Genomic DNA, 19,412 nt, shown 5'->3' with positions numbered 1-19,412 from the left:
TTCTGCAACAGTCTCTGCTGATACTCCTGCATGCGTGCATCCCTTTCTATGGCAGGAATAATTTCGGCAAATTTACTTTTGTACCTCTGAAAAAACTCAAACTGCGTATTAACATTAATTTTCATCATTACTGAGAAAAAATCCAGTTATGATTTTGGTGCACGAACAGTTATCGAACATAACCTCGAACAGCCGAATTTTTCTCAAATTGTTCGTGTTCGCCGAACGGCTCGAACACCGCCCAAAACAGCTCGAATTTGAGATTGGCGAACAGTTCGAGTAGAACAACGCTCATCTCTAGTTAATACGCAGTTTGAGTGTACAGCGGGGTGGGGGGAGGGGCAGGGGATGGATCTCTGCAGGAACAATGAAGATCTCCATTTTTTTTTTCTCTTTCCCGAATTTACAGTGGGGAGGTGCAGTCTGTCAGCCTATCAGCAGTGCACACACGGAGCGAAGTGCTTTTTTTCACACAAGCAAGGGCATGTGTCATTGGCAGTGTATGTCACATGTCCTTGCCCTATAAGACCAAGCCATTTTCCCCGTCGCCACCATTTTCTCACTGCTGCAGCTGCGTGTTAGACGGCACCGCTGTTGCTGTGTGCGCTATACCTTGTTAATTTCAAGCCAATTTTCGCACAAATCTACAGATAGCTTGGGAGTAGGGAATAGTTGTGATTGCAGTCCTTTTAAGGACTAGGTTACAGCATTTCCTACGACTTTTATCAGGCAGGTCTGTGCTCTTAAATAGATAGATTGTGGGAGTAAAGACTAATTGTAATTGGAGTCCTTTTCAGGACTAGGTTACATCAGTTCCTATCAGTTTTTGCCAGGCAGGTCTGTGCCAGTGCTGTGCAAGTTTTTTTCACAGCATTTGGCTGAATCTAGCAAAGCTAATCCTTTTTGGCCTATTGCAGAGTGTGTTAGTCAGTGGAGTAGCCTATCTGTGTTGCAAGATATACCACCTGTGTATAGAATACCAATTTTTTTACTGCACCTAGTGAAGTAAAATCTTTTGGGCATAGCATCATTCTATTAGTCCATCTATACTGACCTCCATCAGGTTGCAAATTGAATATAATTTTTTTCTGCATCTAGCTCTGAAAAAATATTGGGCTTCTAGCTGTGTGTGGGACTTGTTGTATTAGTCCATCTATACTGACCTCCATCAGGTTGCAAACTGCATATATTTTTTTCTGCATCTACCTCTGAAAAAATATTGGGCTTCTAGCTGTGTGTGGGACTTGTTGTATTAATCCATCTATACTGACCTCCATCAGGTTGCAAACTGAATATATTTTTTTCTGCATCTACCTCTGAAAAAATATTGGGCTTCTAGCTGTGTGTGGGACTTGTTGTATTAGTCCATCTATACTGACCTCCATCAGGTTGCAAACTGAATATATTTTTTTCTGCATCTACCTCTGAAAAAATATTGGGCTTCTAGCTGTGTGTGGGACTTGTTGTATTAGTCCATCTATACAGACCTCCATCAGGTTGCAAACTGAATATATTTTTTTCTGCATCTACCTCTGAAAAAATATTGGGCTTCTAGCTGTGTGTGGGACTTGTTGTATTAGTCCATCTATACTGACCTCCATCAGGTTGCAAACTGAATATATTTTTTTCTGCATCTACCTCTGAAAAAATATTGGGCTTCTAGCTGTGTGTGGGACTTGTTCTATTAATCCATCTATACAGACCTCCATCAGGTTGCAAACTGAATATATTTTTTTCTGCATCTACCTCTGAAAAAATATTGGGCTTCTAGCTGTGTGTGGGACTTGTTCTATTAATCCATCTATACAGACCTCCATCAGGTTGCAAACTGAATATATTTTTTTCTGCATCTACCTCTGAAAAGATATTGGGCTTCTAGCTGTGTGTGGGACTTGTTCTATTAATCCATCTATACAGACCTCCATCAGGTTGCAAACTGAATATATTTTTTTCTGCATCTACCTCTGAAAAAATATTGGGCTTCTAGCTGTGTGTGGGACTTGTTGTATTAGTCCATCTATACTGACCTCCATCAGGTTGCAAACTGAATATATTTTTTTCTGCATCTACCTCTGAAAAATTATGGGGCTTCTAGCTGTGTGTGGGACTTGTTCTATTAATCCATCTATACAGACCTCCATCAGGTTGCAAACTGAATATATTTTTTTCTGCATCTACCTCTGAAAAAATATTGGGCTTCTAGCTGTGTGTGGGACTTGTTGTATTAGTCCATCTATACTGACCTCCATCAGGTTGCAAACTGAATATATTTTTTTCTGCATCTACCTCTGAAAAAATATTTGGCCTTCTAGCAGTGTGTGGGACTTTCTCTATTAGTCCATCTATACTGACCTCCATCAGGTTGCAAATTAAAAATAATTTTTATCTGCATCTAGCTCTGAAAAAATATTTGGCCTTCTAGCAGTGTGTGGGACTTTCTCTATTAGTCCATCTATACTGACCTCCATCAGGTTGCAAATTAAAAATAATTTTTATCTGCATCTAGCTCTGAAAAAATATTTGGCCTTCTAGCAGTGTGTGGGACTTTCTCTATTAGTCCATCTATACTGACCTCCATCAGGTTGCAAATTGAATATAATTTTTTTCTGCATCTAACCCAGCCAATAGTTTTGGCCTAATACCACAGTTTGGCCACTCAGCTCTGCTCGGTTCCCATCCATTGTTTTTTTGTGCAAACAACTCCAGAGTTGTTAATTAGTTAACCACCAAAATGAGTGGAAAAAGGCCTGCTGCTGGTGGAAAGGGGAATAGGCGTGTTGGGAAGGGGAAAAAAGGTTGTGTCCGTGGGGTAGGTGTTAAAGCAACAGTAACATCTGCAGAAGAAAGACCATCTTCCAGCCACACTAAAATGTCTACTTCTTTTAGCGGACAATGTGATAAGATCCCTTTCTTACGGCCACGCCAATCGCTACAAATTCCAGATGAGGCACAAAAACAGCAGGTGCTTCAACGGATATCAAGTGCTCCTTTAAGTGGGCTCTCCTCCACATCAACTTCAACATCACAAATACTCCAGTCCTCAAAGGTGTCACCCCAATCGCACTTGCTTCCTCACAGCTCCCAAATCTCCAGCTGCCCGTCTGAGTATGAGGTAGAACAGATGGTTGAGTCTGCAGAGCTGTTTACTCATACTATAGCCTGGGAATCAGAGGTCGACTCCAGCGCTTCTGTGAATCCAGACGAGGAAATGATCTGCACTGATGCCCAGAATCTTTATGAGTCAGATCCAGGACCAGACGCAGAAGGTTCTGACCATAATGTAGACCCTCATTCCCAAACTGTAACTCCTGTTGGTGGAGACAATGAGGAAGACGATGATAAGACTCAAATACCTGATTGGAGCGACAACTTTAGTTTTTTGTCAGGGCAGGAACAGGTTGGCTCTGAGGACGACAGGTGTGATAACGCACAGGGTGATGATGATGAGGTTGGAGATCCCACTTACTGTCAACCCACAGTCAGCCAAGAGATGAGGTCAGCAGAGGAGGTGGAGGAAGATGCTAGTGACGACGAGGTCAGGTTGCGCCTTCCTGGACAGAGACGTAGTACTGGAAGCACGTCAACAACTGCATCCTCAAACACAACTCTGCCTCTCACCACAAGTCGTGGTGGCTCTTCAGGTCGCATGGGTGCTAAGCCTTGCATAGCCTGGGCATTTTTTCAGATCGATAAAGATGACCCAACTCGTGTTATCTGTAACATTTGTCAGCAAAAGCTAAGTAGAGGCCAAAAAATACATAGTTTGAGTACTTCATGTATGAACTGGCACATGGACATGAAGCATAAGTTGCAGTGGGAAGCTCAGTGTGCTACAATGCGGCCTAGCCGGCCGGGCCAACCACCGTCTGCCATATCTTGTGCATCCGCGGCCTCTTCATCCTCTGTGACTGGGGGGACAGCAGTCACACCTGTTTTGGGGCGCAGACCTGCCACCTCTTTACCCGCAACAGCCAGCGTGATTGGCAGGTCATCATTTTCTTTGGAGGTGGTAACACCAGCTGGTGTTGAGCGCTGTCCGACATCGATAGCACCACCTTTGGATCAAGGCAACCTAACATGTCCGCCTGCATCTTCCTCACAGACCGGCAGTTTGCCGGGGACACCCTTATCAACCCCGTCTAAGCACAATAGCCAGCCCTCGGTCCCTCAGATGTGGACAAGTAAAAGACCATTTCCTCCTAGCCATGAGAAAGCTAAGAGGTTGAATTTCACCATCTGCAAGCTCTTGGCTACAGAAATGCTGCCTTTCCGCCTGGTGGACACAGAGGATTTTCGAGACCTTATGTCCGTCGCAGTGCCCCAGTACCAGATGCCCAGTCGGCACTACTTCTCAAAGAAAGGTGTGCCTGCGCTCCACCAGCATGTCGCACACAACATCACCGCTTCTTTGAGAAACTCTGTGTGTGACAGGGTGCATTTCACCACAGACACTTGGACGAGTAGGCATGGACAGGGGCGTTACATGTCGCTGACTGGGCACTGGGTAACTATGGTGACAGCAGGACAAGGGGCTGCTGTCCAAGTCTTGCCGCCCCCACGAGTTGTGCGTCAATCCTCTTTATCTCAAAGTTCCTCCACTGCTTCTGCCTCCTCAACCTCCTCTCGGTCTTCCACCTGCACCCAAAGCCTGTCTGGTCATGCCACAAGCTTTCTAACTGCGCAGAAGGGATCCTGCACACCTCCTTACTATGCTGGCAGTAGGGCTCAACGTCATCAGGCGGTTTTTACATTGAAATGTCTGGGAAATGTGAGTCACACAGCTGAGGAGTTGTGGTCAGCTCTGGAGAACCAATTTCATGAATGGCTGTCTCCACTGGACCTGAAACCAGGGAAGGCCGTGTGCGACAATGCTGCAAACCTGGGTGCGGCCCTTCGCCGGGGCAATGTCACACACGTGCCTTGTATGGCTCACGTGTTGAACCTGGTTGTCCAGCAATTTTTAGCCCACTATCCCAGACTAGATGGCCTTCTGCAGAGGGCACGGTCGCTGTGTGCTCCCTTCCGCCGTTCGCATCCCGCAGCTCAGCGACTTACATCTCTACAGAAGTCATTGGGCCTGCCACTTCACCGGCTAAAATGCGATGTGCCTACCCGGTGGAATTCAACTCTGCACATGTTGCAGCGACTGTGGCAGCACCGACAAGCCCTGGTGCAATACGTTCTGACGTATAGCCTGGGCCAACGAGATCCAGAGGTGGGGCAAATCACGCTGGAGGAGTGGTCTCAGATCAGAGACCTATGCACCCTTCTGCACAGTTTTGAAATGGCGACGAAGATGTTTAGTGCTGACGATGCCATTATCAGTATGACTATTCCGGTGATTTACATGCTGGAGCACATGTTAAACAGAATTCGGAGTCAGGTGGTGGCACAAGAGGAGGTGGAGGAAGTAGAGGAGGAGGAGTTGTATGCGGAAGGGCTAACATCTGCAAGGTCCAGACGGTCGGCAGCACCAAGGCGGCAGGCATGTGAGGGTGGGGGAGATGGTTTTACCAGGGCGCATGGTAGCAGCCAAACTAGTGAGGAAGGTGCAGGAGCCCAGGAAGAAGTGGAGGACGAACTGATGGAAGACTCATCAGATGAGGGAGACCTTGATCACATTTCTGTTGTGCGAGGTTGGGGGGAGAGGACAGAGGAAGGAAGCATGATTGTTACCTCGCCACCAACACAACAGGGACTTGGTGCTCCTGGATGCGCAACACACATGAGTGCCTTCTTGCTGCACTACCTGCAACATGACCCTCGAATTGTGAGAATTAGAAATAATCCTGACTACTGGGTTGCCACACTGTTAGATCCCCGGTACAAAAGTAAATTTGCAGAAATTATTCCTGCCATAGAAAGGGATGCACGCATGCAGGAGTATCAGCAGAGACCGTTGCAGAATCTTACATGTGCTTTTCCACAAAATACCAGTGGTGCACGTAGTGAATCTCACAGTTCCAACTTGCCAACCGTGGGACCGTCAAGTGTTCAGCACTCAAACCGTAACAGAACCACAGTATCTGCTGGTAACATCAATTTTGCGGAATAATTTCACCACTTTTTTAGCCCATCCTTTGCAAGGCCACAGGAGACAAGAAGTCTGACACATAGTCAACGCCTAGAGACGATGGTACAGGAGTATCTCCAAGTAAACATTGAAGCCATGACTGTGTCACTGGACCCTTGCTCTTTTTGGGCTTCCAATCTGGATAAATGGCCGGAGCTAGCCACTTACGCCTCGGAGATCTTGTCATGCCCCGCAGCCAGCGTTCTGTCTGAACGTGTGTTCAGCGCTGCTGGTGGTGTGCTGACAGATAAGCGCACGCGGCTCTCCACTGATAATGTAGACAGACTCACGTTCATAAAGATGAACAAATCATGGATCCGAAACGACTTTTCTACCCCTGTGTCATCCTGGGGAGAGTAAAAGCTTGATGATTGGTTAAAATCACCCTACCAACCGTTTTAAGCTTTCAAATTACTAATCATGTTTATCTGTATCTTGGCTGGAAAATAATTTGGGCTTTGTAGCAGTGTGCAGCACTGATTCTATTAGGCCATCTATAATAAGCTCCACCAGATTTAAAATTACTAATCATGTTTATCTGTATCTTGACTGGAAAATAATTTGGGCTTTGTAGCAGTGTGCAGCACTGATCCTATTAGGCCATCTATACTAAAGCTTCACCAGATTTAAAATTAATAATAATTTTTAGCTGCATCTAGCCCGGAAAATAATTTTGGGGCTCCGAGATGCGCAAGACACATAAGTGCCTTCTTGCTGCACTACCTGCAGCATGACCCTCATATTGTCAGAATTCGAAGTAATCATGACTACTGGGTTGCCACACTCTTAGATCCCCCAAACTTTTCGATCAACCTTTTCATTTTAATAAAGACCAAAAAAATGGTCATTTTTGAAATTATAAGCATTAGCAGGTTGTTAGAAACTGAAATCAAACAGTTTTCAACTCAAAACTTTATTCTAGGTGATGTTACATTTTCACATAGGACCCCTTGTTCGAAAGGAGCTTCTGAACTCTCTCGTCCATTGAATTTGTCAGGTTTTGGATGGTTTCTGCTTCAATTGTTTTGCATGAGGACAGAATACCCTCCCAGAGCTGTTGCTTAGATGTGAACTGCCTCCCGCCATCATAGACACTCCTTTTAATGATGCTCCAAAGGTTCTGAATGGGGTAGAGGTCAGGGGAGCATGGGGGTCACACCATAAGTTTGTCCCCTTTTATGCCCATATCAGCCAGAGATGCAGATGTTTTATGTGCAGCATGAGATGGTGCATTATCATGCAGAAAAATGATCTTGCTGTGAAATACACGGTTCTTCTTCTTGAACCATGGCAGGAAGTGCTGTTTGAGAAAATCCACATACATTATGGAGTTCATCTTTAGCGCCTTCAGGGATCCTAAAGGGGCCGACAATCTCTCTCCCCATGATTCCAGCCCAAAACATTACTCCACCTCCTCCTTGTTGGCGCTGTAGCCGTGTTTGCGTGGGGTGTCCATCAACCAGCCATCCTCCACTCCATCCATCTGGACCATCGAGCGCTGCACGGCACTCATCCGTGAACAAAACAGTTTTGAAATCAGTCTTCATGTAATGTTTGGCCCACTGGAGCCGTTTCTGCTTGTGTGAAGTGGATAGAGGAGGTCGACAGGATGGCGTATGCACAGCTGCAAACCTCTGAAGGACCCTGCATCTTGTTGTTCGGGGGACGTTGGAGGCACAAGCAGCTTCAAAAACTTGTCTGCTGCTATGACAAGGCTTTTTTGCCGCTGCTCTTTCAGCCTGACGTAATTGCCTGTAGGAAAGAGTCCTCAATTTGCCCTTATCAGCACGCACACGTGTGTACTGTGAATCAGCTACATACTTCTTGATTGCCAAGACACTTCATCCTGATCATCGCACAATGTTGATTGTAGTCATGCCTTGACCTAAACACTCCACAATTTGTTGCTTCTCAGCAGCCGACACATCCTTTTTCTTTCCCATTTTGGCAGAAAATGTAGGCTGCTTAATAATGTGAGAGAGCCTTCTTAAGTAGTCTTGCCTTTCATTGGACACACCTGCCAAACTAATTAGCACAGGTGTCTGCAATTGCTTACAGTGATATAAAGAGCCCTGACACACATCACCATCAATGAGTTTAACTGACAAACAAACAAATTCTTCCCTTATCACTCCTAAACACTTTTTGCATAATAATTTGGAACACAGTGTACATGTGCTTTTCCACAAAACACCAGTGGTTCACGTAGTGAATCTTACAGTTCTAACTTGCCAACCGTGGTCTGTATGGAGTTGTTCAATAAAGGGCCCAAAATTAAGATAACATAGATGGGAGAGGTCTCTATGAATAGGAATTCCTAAGTATTTGATACCCTGTGAGGGCCAGGCAAAGGGAAAGTTGGACTGGATGGAATCCTATATGGATTTGGGGAGGGAGACATCGAGGGCCTCAGACTTCGCTGCATTGATTTTAAAATTTGACCATGTAACAAAGTGATCTATTTCAGCCATAACAGCATGGATGGATATATGTGATTGAGTGATATATACTAGGACATCATCAGCAAATAGAGAGCACTTGTACTCGGTGCCTCCCACCTCAATCCACCTAATATTGGGGTTATGGCGAATTGATGAGAGCAGGTGCTCCGTCACTAGGATGTATAAGAGAGGGGACAGAGAACATCCCTGCCTTGTCCCATTGGTGATTGTGAAAGGTGATGAAAATGTTCTGACGCGCCCCCTGGGCCTTGGGACACCCGGAGCCGGACCCTTTTTGGTGGATGCTGGTGGTTGTAGTCTCCGTGGCGGCAACCCGGTTCCGTGGCTCAGGGCGGTCAAACCAGTGGCGGAACTATTTATGTGGTTTTGATGTTTAAATGTCCGACTACGCCACCCGTGGATTGCGGTCAGAGTGAACCGCCGCTCCAGGGCAGACCGCTGAGGCTGGTGTTGTGGGTGCAGCAGAGCGCAGCATAACTCCCCACGGGAGGAGTATAGCCTCAGGGCAGTGTATGCGGAGGATGGGGTTGATGATGCAGGGCAGCAGCAGTAATGACACGGAGTCAGTGATGCAGTCCAGGGCCTTTACTCACAGTTCTTATTATCCAGACCACGTCTGCAGGTAACGGCTGCCCACGTCGTACTGTGCTCACCAGGTGAGGGGCTCAGACAACTCCCAGATAACTTTGGAGTGCTTCACAGGACCCCCTTTGTGTGTCCTTTGTCTGGCCTTTCTTACCAACCCTTCTGTCCGGCTGCCTCGGGCCTCCTCTTGGTAAACTTGGCGCCAGTTTCCCTGACCCTATGTGGTGCCTTCCTAGCGGGTGTAGCGAGGGGCTGCGCCACATAAAATGTCACAGCCTCCTGTTTCTAGCTGAGGGTCGTTTCCTGCCTCCACTAGTTTCAGGGACCGGTCTTCCCCTTTGGCCTGACCCCTCCACGCAGGTGGATTCGGGCGTGCGGTGGCGACTCGCCCGTCCGCACCCCTGAGATCCCTTCGTTCCTCGTTCCTGGAGCCTTCTCCGCTCCTCTTCCTTCCTTCTCCCTCTTCCAGGCCTGGGCCTCTGTTACTAGGCCCGCCTCCGGAGCAGAGCTCATGCAGAGCCCCTGCTCCCTGCCACTTCTGCTCAGACTTCTCTGCACTGAACTAAGATGGTGCCCACCTTTTATACTCCCTTCTCAATGCACCCAGGAACTGCTTCCTCCCTGCTCCTGCACTACAGGGTTCCCCTTCCTCGGTGTTCCCTCCCCCCACTCCAGCCAGGGACAGGGACTGTCGTGCCCATCTCAGGGGCATATTGGTCGCCCTGCCCCACGGCAATGTGGTGTAATGCATGCAGGTGTCGGGTCCTGATCCACACTACATCCTTACCTGAGAGTGAGATATCACACCTCTGGGTGAGGTGCAATACCTCTGTAGCAACCGAGCCCTCAGGGTGCTACAGTTCCATTTATCTTCAGCCTAGGTGACGTATTGCGATACAGGGCCGTGATTTTGGCTATAAAAGGGTCCCCTAGACCCCTACCCCAAGCTTTTTAAGAGAATCATATATGGCGTGCCAGGAGACTCTATGGAATGCTTTCTCAGCATCCAACGAGAGTATCTAATTACAAATTTTTAACTGCATCTAGCCCAGGAAATACTTTGTGCCTAGTAGCAGGGTCTGCTAGTCAGCAGATTATCCAGGCTGTTAAGCAAGCTACACCACCTGTAGTTTGGACACTTCATTTTTTCAAAGGAAATGCTTCGGGACCACGGGATACTCAGTGAAGAGCATCAGGAGGCACCCCAAGGCATAGGGGCTCGGACTGGCAGTAGGATGCCTTGCGGTGGACAGTCGAGCTCGATCCTTATAAAAGCTTTTTAACTGCAGCAGCTTTAGTGGACGCTACTGGAGCTGGAATTACACGGCTGCTGGCATGAGACTTGCCCTCCAATAGATCCTTGTAAATGGATTTAAAGTGTATTTATTCAAATTAGAGAGACAATTTAAATTAAAAAGCTTAGAGCTGCCTCCACCACAGGGGGGCTCGCTCGACCCACCAGCGGACAGGCACCAGTATTGGGAGAGGGGGGCTGGCCGTCAGGGTTCACCGCGGCTCTGGCACAAACCCGGCGACACGGAGGTGGCACGGGCAGGAGCGGACTGAACGTGTCGGCTTCTCACTTTTTGGATTTTAGAAGGGCATGACATGCCTATATCTGTGTCTCCCCCTCCTTTTACTCCTCCACCTCTTTTCTTTTCGCATGACTATATGTACTTGTCACTTTTCCATGTGTTAGTTGTGTCTTCTGAGCAGTTTGTCAGCTTTTGGACACCTTTGAAGGTGTTTTCTATGTGTTTCTATGTGTTTTTGTTTGCCTGCCATTGGTTTTAACGGTGTTCGAAGGTGTTCGACGAACAGTTCGACGAACAGTTCGGCGAACACACGGGTGTTCGACGAACCGAACTCGAACACTACGGGGGTGGCTCAACACTAGTAGCTATCTACCGTATATTCCGGCGTATAAGACGACTTTTGAAGACTGAAAAATCTTCTGTCTAGTCTGGGGTCGTCTTATACGCCGGTAATGCTTTTGAACTTTCATAAATTGACATGCGGGGATACTCTGGGGGTGTTAATAAGCTGCCGTGGCCGTATCCCTGCCATGTCGGAGTTAATATAAGGTGGAGGGAGTTAAAATACGGCGGCGGTAGGTCCAGACAGTCAGCGCTTCTGTGCTGAAACTGACACATCGCTGCGTATTCCCAGCTCCGGACACAGCGCAGGACTTCTGTGCCGACAGTTTTCACTTGTCACAGAAGCGGTGCGCTGTGTCCGGAGCAGGGAAGTTCGCATCGCTTCTGTGACAATATATGAAAAGCCGGCAATTCAGCAGCGGCATAAGCCGGCACCCGACAATTTAGAATAGAAAGAATAGAGCATCACACATAGATTAGATAGATAGAAACATGTCAGTCACATATATATGAAGTACAGTGACAGTATTGCTTACTGTACTTGTTATTTAGTGTAAACGATTTATTAAAACAAATATTAGTGTTTTCATGCACCGTCTCTTTAAAAAAGCCGGCCGGCAATTCACCATCTGTACCCGACAATTTATAACAGAAAGATAGAGCATCACACATAGATTAGATAAATAGAAACATGTCAGTCACATATATAAGAAGTACAGTGACAGTGCTGGTTACTGTACTTGTCATCTAGTGTTAAAATAACGGATTTATTTAAAAAAAAATTGGCGTGGGGTTCCCCTTAATTTTAGTCTCTAGCGGAGGTTAAGCAGACAGCTGGGGCAGATGTTTGAAGCCTGGGAAGGGGGTAATACCCACGGAGCTTCCCAGGCTACTAATATCAGCCCCCAGCTGAATACTTAGCCTTTACTAGCTATTAAAATGGGGGACCCCCCAAAAAAAATGACGTGGGGTCCCCCCTAATTTAATAGCTAGCAAAGGCTAGGCAGACAGCTGGGGGCTGATATTAATAGCCCAGGAAGGGAGCCATGAATATTGGCCCCCTCCCAGGCTAGAAACACCAGCCGTCAGCCGCCCCAGAAATGGCGCATCCATAGGATGCGCCAATTCTGGCACTTAGCCTCGCTCTTCCACGCTGCCCTGGTGCGGTGGCAGGGGGTAATAGGGCTGGGGTTGATGTCAGCTTATAATGCCAGCTGACATCAAGCCCAGGTTAGTAATGGAGAGGCGTCTATAAGACACCCCCATTACTAACCCCATAGTCAAAGTTAAAAAAAACACAAACACCCAGAATAAAGTCCTTTAATTGAAATAAACACACAATTCTTTATTGTTCTAAATTAAACCATACTTACCATCACGCCCATTCCAGCTGAAGCAAACGATCTCCTGCAATAAAAGTAAAATAATAAAGCAACCTCATCCTTACCTCTCCATGGTTCCCAGGACCGATCCAGCTCTGCTACATTCACATGACAGGCTGGACCGCAGCAGAACGCCGCCATCCAGCCTGTCATCCCGCAGACACTGAGAAGCGCAGGCATGCTTGCGCTCTGCAGTGTCTGGCTGTGACGGCATCCAGATGAGCCGACAATGAACTCAGCTCACCTCCTGGACGTCCGTCACTGACAGCGTGGGAAACTTCTACTGCGCATGCGGGGAGCAGGAGAATTTTCCCACGCTGTCAGTGACGTGCATGAGGTGAGCCGAGTTCATTGGACATGATCTCGGCTCATCTGGATGCCGTCACAGTCAGTCACTGAGGAGCACAAGCATGCCTGCGCTTCTCAGTGTCTGCCGCATGGCAAGCTGAACGGCAGCGTTTTGCTGCGGTGCAGCCTGTCATGTGAATGTAGCAGAGCTGGACCGGTCCTGGGAACCATGGAGAAGTAAGGATGAGGTTGCTTTATTATTTTACTTTTATTGCAGGAGATCGTTGGCTTCAGCTGGAATGGGCGTGATGGTAAGTATGGTTTAATTTAGAACATTAAAAAATTGTGTCTTTATTTCAATTAAAGGACTTTATTCTGGGTGTTTGTGTTTTTTTTAATTACTTTACTAGAAATTCATGGCGGTCATGTCTAATATTGGCGTGACCCCATGAATTTCGGGCTTAGGGCCAGCTGATAATGCCAAGCTGGCCTTAACCCCTTTATTACCCAGTGAGCCACCGCACCAGGGCCCTGGATGAGTTGGGTACAGCGCCAGAAGATGGCGCTTCTATGAACGCGCCATTTTCCGGGGTGGCTGCGGACTGCAATTTGCAGCGGGGGGGGGGGCCAGAAAGCTTGGGCCTCCCTGCGCTGCAGATTCCAGCCCCCAGCTGCTTAGTTGTACCTGGCTGGACACAAAAATAGGGCGAAGCCCCACGTCTTTTTTTTTTTAATTATTTCATGAAATAATTAAAAAAAAAAGGGCTTCCCTATATTGTTGTGTCCGGCCAGGTACAAATAGGCAGCTGGTGGTTGGGGGCAGCCCGTTCCTGCCTGCTGTACCTGGCTGGACACAAAAATATGGCGAAGCCCACGTCAACATTTTTGGGAAAAATTAATTACAAAATTAATAATAATTTAGGGACTGCATCTTTATTAACCCCTCAATTGTCATTTAGTGTTAAAATAAAGGATTTTTTAAAAAGAAAATTGGCGTGGGATCCACCATCATTATAGTCTCTAGCGGAGGTTAAGCAGACGGCTGGGGCAGATGTTTGAAGTCTGGGAAGGGGGTAATACCCACGGAGCTTCCCAGGCTACTAATATCAGCCCCCAGCTGAATACCTAGCCTTTACTAGCTATTAGAATGGGGGATCCCCCCAAAAAATGACGTGGGGTCCCCCCTATTTTAATATGTTTATGAGTGACAGTTTTCCTGCTATATACCTGCATGTCATAAGAATTTAAATTAAAAAAAGGACCATGTTAAATTCAAATCTGTTTTTTTTTAATTTTTACCGGTGTTTGATATGCGTTGGAAAAGGGGTAGTCTTATACGGTGAATATATCCTAAACTCTATATTTTAACAGGAAAGTAGGGGGGTCGTCTTATACGCCGGAATATACGGTACTCCATTTTCCAGATCCCAAGGATTTCTTGGCTCATCATTCTTTAACCCCTCTACATGGATCTGGACATAGACAGAGACCCCCTAAGCTTGGAACATGGTGTTACCTGGTGTTCTGTGGAGTGAGATGGGAAGAAGAATAGTCAGGTAGCCGGGTCAGAACCAGGAGGGCAGAGAAAATACAAAATCAGAAGACACAAGAGTAGTCAGTAAACGGGCCGAGGTCACAACAGGAAACAAATACACAAGCCGGGAGCTGAGCACAGAGGACTGACCCAGAGGAGAACAAGGCTGTATCTGGCAGCTTCCGGCAATATGCTTCCAGCTTTAGTAGGGTGTGGTGCTTTCCAAATGGCTGAAGTAGGGAGCAGATTACTCCAGCTGGCCAGCACACACCCCCATACTGCCAGACTGGATGGTACTACAGGTCCCAGGCAACCTAATCTTAGTGGCTGGACAGAGCCTGTGCCGCCCAGAGCTTCTGGCTCCTATGTCTCCTCCATCACCAGCGCCGCCTGCAGGATGAATAAGGCGGCTCCTGGCAAGAGAAGCAGACGTCACAGGAGCAGATCCCAGAGGAGATGGGACACACCATTTGCAGAAGCCCTAATGTGACCAAATTGCAGAAAACCAGAGCAGTAGAAAACCCCATAAAGTGACTCCATTTTGGAAATTATAACCCTCAGTGAAATAATCTATAGGAGTAGGGACTATTTTGACTCCACAGCACTTTCCGGAAATTAGCACGCAGTGGATGTTGGAGAGTGAAAATTGCAAATATATAATTTCATTACCCAACACATAGTGCCCAGATTGTGCTCCAGGAGACACACACCATCAATTAAGTGGGTTCTTCTCACTATAGTAATGTCAAATACATGGATGCTGAGTGTGGTTTGGGCGCACTGCAAGGCTCAGAAGCGAGGGGGAGATCTGACTTTGGGAGAGTGGATATTGCTGGATTGGTTTATGGAAGCCATGTTGCTTTTCAAGAGCCTTTGAGCCACTAATAATGTGGAAGCCTCTGGTTTTCCATTGACAGATGATGGACCTGAGTGGGGACTTGTTTTTTGTGAGATTAGTAGAAGTTTTATTGATATTATTTTCACCTACATAACATTGTTTGGTGGCTTTTTATTCCATATTTAGGAGACAGAAGTAACAAACAGTTGAACACTACGATCCACTGGTTCATCCTATGAGGTTTTCTATTAGACTGTGAACTGTTATTGTCTTGGTGAATAATGACGGCTAACATAGGACAAAAAAAAAATCACAGAAAAAGATACAGCCTTACTAACACCAAATCATATAACAAATGCTACAGGATGCCGCAGACCCCCATGATAAAGGGGGGGGGGGCAGCGCTGGTGCAAAATACTGGTGGAGCAACCACTCACAAACCTACCAATTCATGGAGGGTGTGGTTGCCTAGTATTAAAGATGCACACAGATGAAGCTTGTTTAGGACGCCAGTCACACAGGTAGGTGTGATGCACAGTGTCTGGCGTAGCCTATTGATGATGCTCATACTATTAGATCAGGAGAGCTGCCCAGCACTATATAAGTGCACCCCACATGGACAGACACCCCAGCACACCCAACCAACACTAAAATGCTAATGCATTTGTTATCTGATTTGGTGTTAGTAAGGCTGTGTGCCCACGATGCATTTTTAATGCGTTTCTGCAGCGTTTTTGCAGCTGCGGAAACGCATTAAAAACGCATGGTAGAAGGGCAGCAATGTTCCCCAATGATAATCCACATGTGCTGTACACATGCTACGGAAATTTCCGTTGCGGATTATCATTGCGGAAAAAAACGCAGCACTACCAATTATTTTGCGGAAATGCTGCGTTTTCGCCGCCATTTACTTGCATTAGAACGCGCCAATTCCGCAAGACTGCATCTGTACTTGCGTAATTGGCGCGTTCTAATGTGCGGATGGTACCCGGGTGTAGAGGAGAGGAGAGTCTCATCCACACCCAGGTACCATTAAAAAATCTGTAAAAAAAGAGTAAAATAAAAAATAAATGTATATTTACCTTCTGGCGGCCCGCGCTGCGCTCCTACTTGCTTCCCGGCACTTTGCAGTGGATTGAAGGACCTGCTCTGACGTCAGAGTTATGTGACGGGTCACGCGACGCTGACGTCGGCAGGTCTTTCAATCCATCGCTGCCGGCACCGAGCAAAGCAAGCCAGCGCGGGCCATCGGAGGGTAAGTATATATTTATTTTTTTATTTTTAACCACTCTCTCGGGTCACACTATATAAATCCATGCAGTTTGCATGGATTTATATAGTGTGACCTAGTTGTCACAAGCACTTTCCAAGTGATGCTAAGTGATGCTGAGTTCACAAGATGCGTTTTTCATACGTTTCCGCGGCGTTTTTGCAGTTGCGTAAACGCCGCGGAAACGCATGAAAAACGCATAGTAGAAGGGCAGCAATGTTCCCCAATTGAAATCCGCATGTGCTGTGCCCATGATGAGGATTTTTCCGCAGCATAAACGCTGCGCTCAAAAATCCGCAGCATGTCAATTAATTTTGCGGAAAAGCTGCTTTTTTGGCGCCATTGACTTGCATTAGACCGCATGGAATCCGCATCACTGTATATGTTGATGTGCTTTTCATGCGGTCTAATGTGCGGATGGTACCCGGGTGTGGATGAGAGGACTCTCATCCAGACTCAGGTACCATTAAAAAAAAAAGAATAAAATAAAAAATATATATATACTTACCTTCTGACGGCCCGCGCAGCACTCCTGCTTGGTTCCCCGCACTTCGCGGTTGAATGAAGAAGGACCTTCGCTGACGTCAGAGTCATGTGACGGGTCACGTGACGCTGACGTCGGCAGGTCCTTCAGTCTTCACTGCCGGTAGCCGGGACCGAGCGAAGCAGCACACCGGGGGCCATCAGAGGGTAAAGTATATATTTATTTTTTATTTTTTGACATTCACACACTATATAAATCCATGCCGGCTGCATGGATTTATATAGTGTGAAGTTGACAAGCACTTTCCAAGTGATGCTAAAATCGCTTGGGAAGCGCTTGTCAACCCGCATGCGGAAATGAAAGTGAAGACCGCTTCATTTCCGCATGTCCCTGGCAGGAAACCGCATGTACAATCCGCATGCGTTTTTTCCTGCCAGGGAGATGCAGAAATGCTCAGGAAAAAATCCTGAGCATTTCTGCATCGTGTGCACATACCCTAAGGCTGATTTTTTCTGTGATATGTTTTCTTGGTAAATAATGATACTTTTACATAAAGTAAATTTTTACGGAGAGTTTAAGTAGAAATATTCAACAATATAAATTTTAAGGATATTTTATTCATAAATAATAATTGGTTTTATTCTTGGCAGATGACTGTACCAGGAGATCAGAGGGACAGCTGACATCTTAAATTTTTAAATCTGTTGATCTTGAGATCCCACAGGATACAATTGAAGTGAATGCCATTACTCCAGATATACCATCATCCCTTCACAGCAAAGATCTGTCATCTGATCCTATGAAACAGGTCCTGTCTTCTGATTCATTACCGACTACTAAGGAAAATCAAAGTCACAAAATAAGCATTAAAAAGCCAGCTGCTCCTAAAGCTAAGAAGCCATTTTCATGTTCAGAATGTGGAAATAGTTTTTTCCTTGAAAAGTCTTTTCTTAAACATCAAAGAATTCACACAGCAGAGAATAGATTTTTTTGTTTTAAGTGTGGGAAATGTTTTAACCAGAAATCAAATCTTGTTAATCACCAGAGAAGTCACACAGAGGAGAAGCCATTTACTTGTTCAGAATGTGGAAAATGTTTTACAAATAATTCAAGTTTAATCAGACATCACCGAACTCACACAGAGGAGAAGCCTTTTTCCTGTTCAGAATGTGGGAAATGTTTTAAACAGAAAGTGCATCTTGATAACCATCAGACAATTCACACAGGAGAGAAGCCATTTTCTTGTTCAGATTGTGGAAAATATTTCACATTGAAGTCAAGTTTTATCAGACATTATATAACTCACACAGGGAAGAAGCCTTTTTCCTGTTCAGAATGTGGAAAATGTTTTAGCCAGAAATCAGATTTGGATAAGCACCAGAGAACTCACACAGGGGAGAAACTTTTTTCCTGTTCAGAATGTGGGAAAAGTTTTAGCCAGAAATCAGCTTTGATTAAGCACCAGAGAACTCACACAGGGGAGAAGCCTTTTTCCTGTTCAGAATGTGGGAAAAGTTTTAGCCAGAAATCAGCTTTGATTAAGCACCAGAGAACTCACACAGGGGAGAAGCCTTTTTCCTGTTAAGAATGTGGGAAATGTTTTAACGATAATTCAGATTTTATTAAGCACCAGAGAACTCACACAGGGGAGAAGTCTTTTTTCTGTTCAGAATGTGGGAAATGTTTTGTGAAGAAATCATCACTTCTTAGTCACCAAAGTGCTCACACAGACGAGAAGCCATTTTCATGTTCTTAATGTGGGAAATGTTTTACATGGAAATCAACTCTTAATAAACTTCAGAGAAGTCACACAGGGGAGAAGCCTTTTTCATTTTTAACTGAAAATTGTATCTTCATTAAGGGGTTTTCCACTACTAGGACAACTCCTTCTCATTCCTCATGTTTGGCATTGTTAAAATAAAAACACTCATACGCACCTCCCGTTCTGGTGCCGTTCCATTGGTGTCACAACTCGCGTTCCCGGGGCTCACATAAGGTTGTTACATCACACAATCCTGCTCCCAATCAACGCCGCCGTTGGACGTATTGAACATCAACAGGAAGGCCATGGCATGGACATAGCACTGAGAGAATGCACACACTGAGAGCACTCTCTTCAGACTGTGTTCCTGGGGGAATTATAAGCAATTTACAGCCTCAAACATGACTTACGATATGGGAAAGGAGGAAGAGATCCGAGGTTAGTCTGAGGTCCTCCACCTCCGTCAGCATGTCTCGTATGCAGTGTTTCTTATTGAAAGTCTTATCATTCTGCTCTGGAGCTATTACTGCCTCATCTCAGCTTAGAAAAGGAAGCAGTCTTAACCCTCATGATGCCAGACAGCTCAGGCCTGTAAGTCCTGCACCAACTTCTCTCTTAATGTAGGCCTCACAGGAAAACAGCTCCACAAATCTCCCTGTACTCTCACCAAAGCCCACATACTGAGCAGTGCTTGCTTCACAGGGAAATTTACTCCCCACCCTGAGCCACAGGGGATTCTGATATGGAGAACGCTATAATTGATTTTTTATTTCATATTGTGCGTCTATCCCTACTAAACAATAGATAGAGCAATATATACAAACGCTGGAGACCACATAAAAAACTGAAATACGTCC

General features: G+C 46.0%; 1 pseudogene; it reads left to right on the top strand.

Moving 5' to 3' along the window:
* Positions 1-18,436, top strand: part of LOC141176199 (uncharacterized) — a 55,523-nt pseudogene extending 37,087 nt beyond the window's left edge.
* The last annotated feature ends 976 nt before the right edge of the window (positions 18,437-19,412 follow it).

The sequence above is a fragment of the Phyllobates terribilis genome, unplaced genomic scaffold, assembly GCF_046119375.1.
Source record: "Phyllobates terribilis strain yellow unplaced genomic scaffold, ASM4611937v1 Scaffold_17__1_contigs__length_24005725, whole genome shotgun sequence".
NCBI lineage: Eukaryota > Metazoa > Chordata > Amphibia > Anura > Dendrobatidae > Phyllobates > Phyllobates terribilis.
This window is presented reverse-complemented; position numbering and strand designations above follow the sequence as displayed.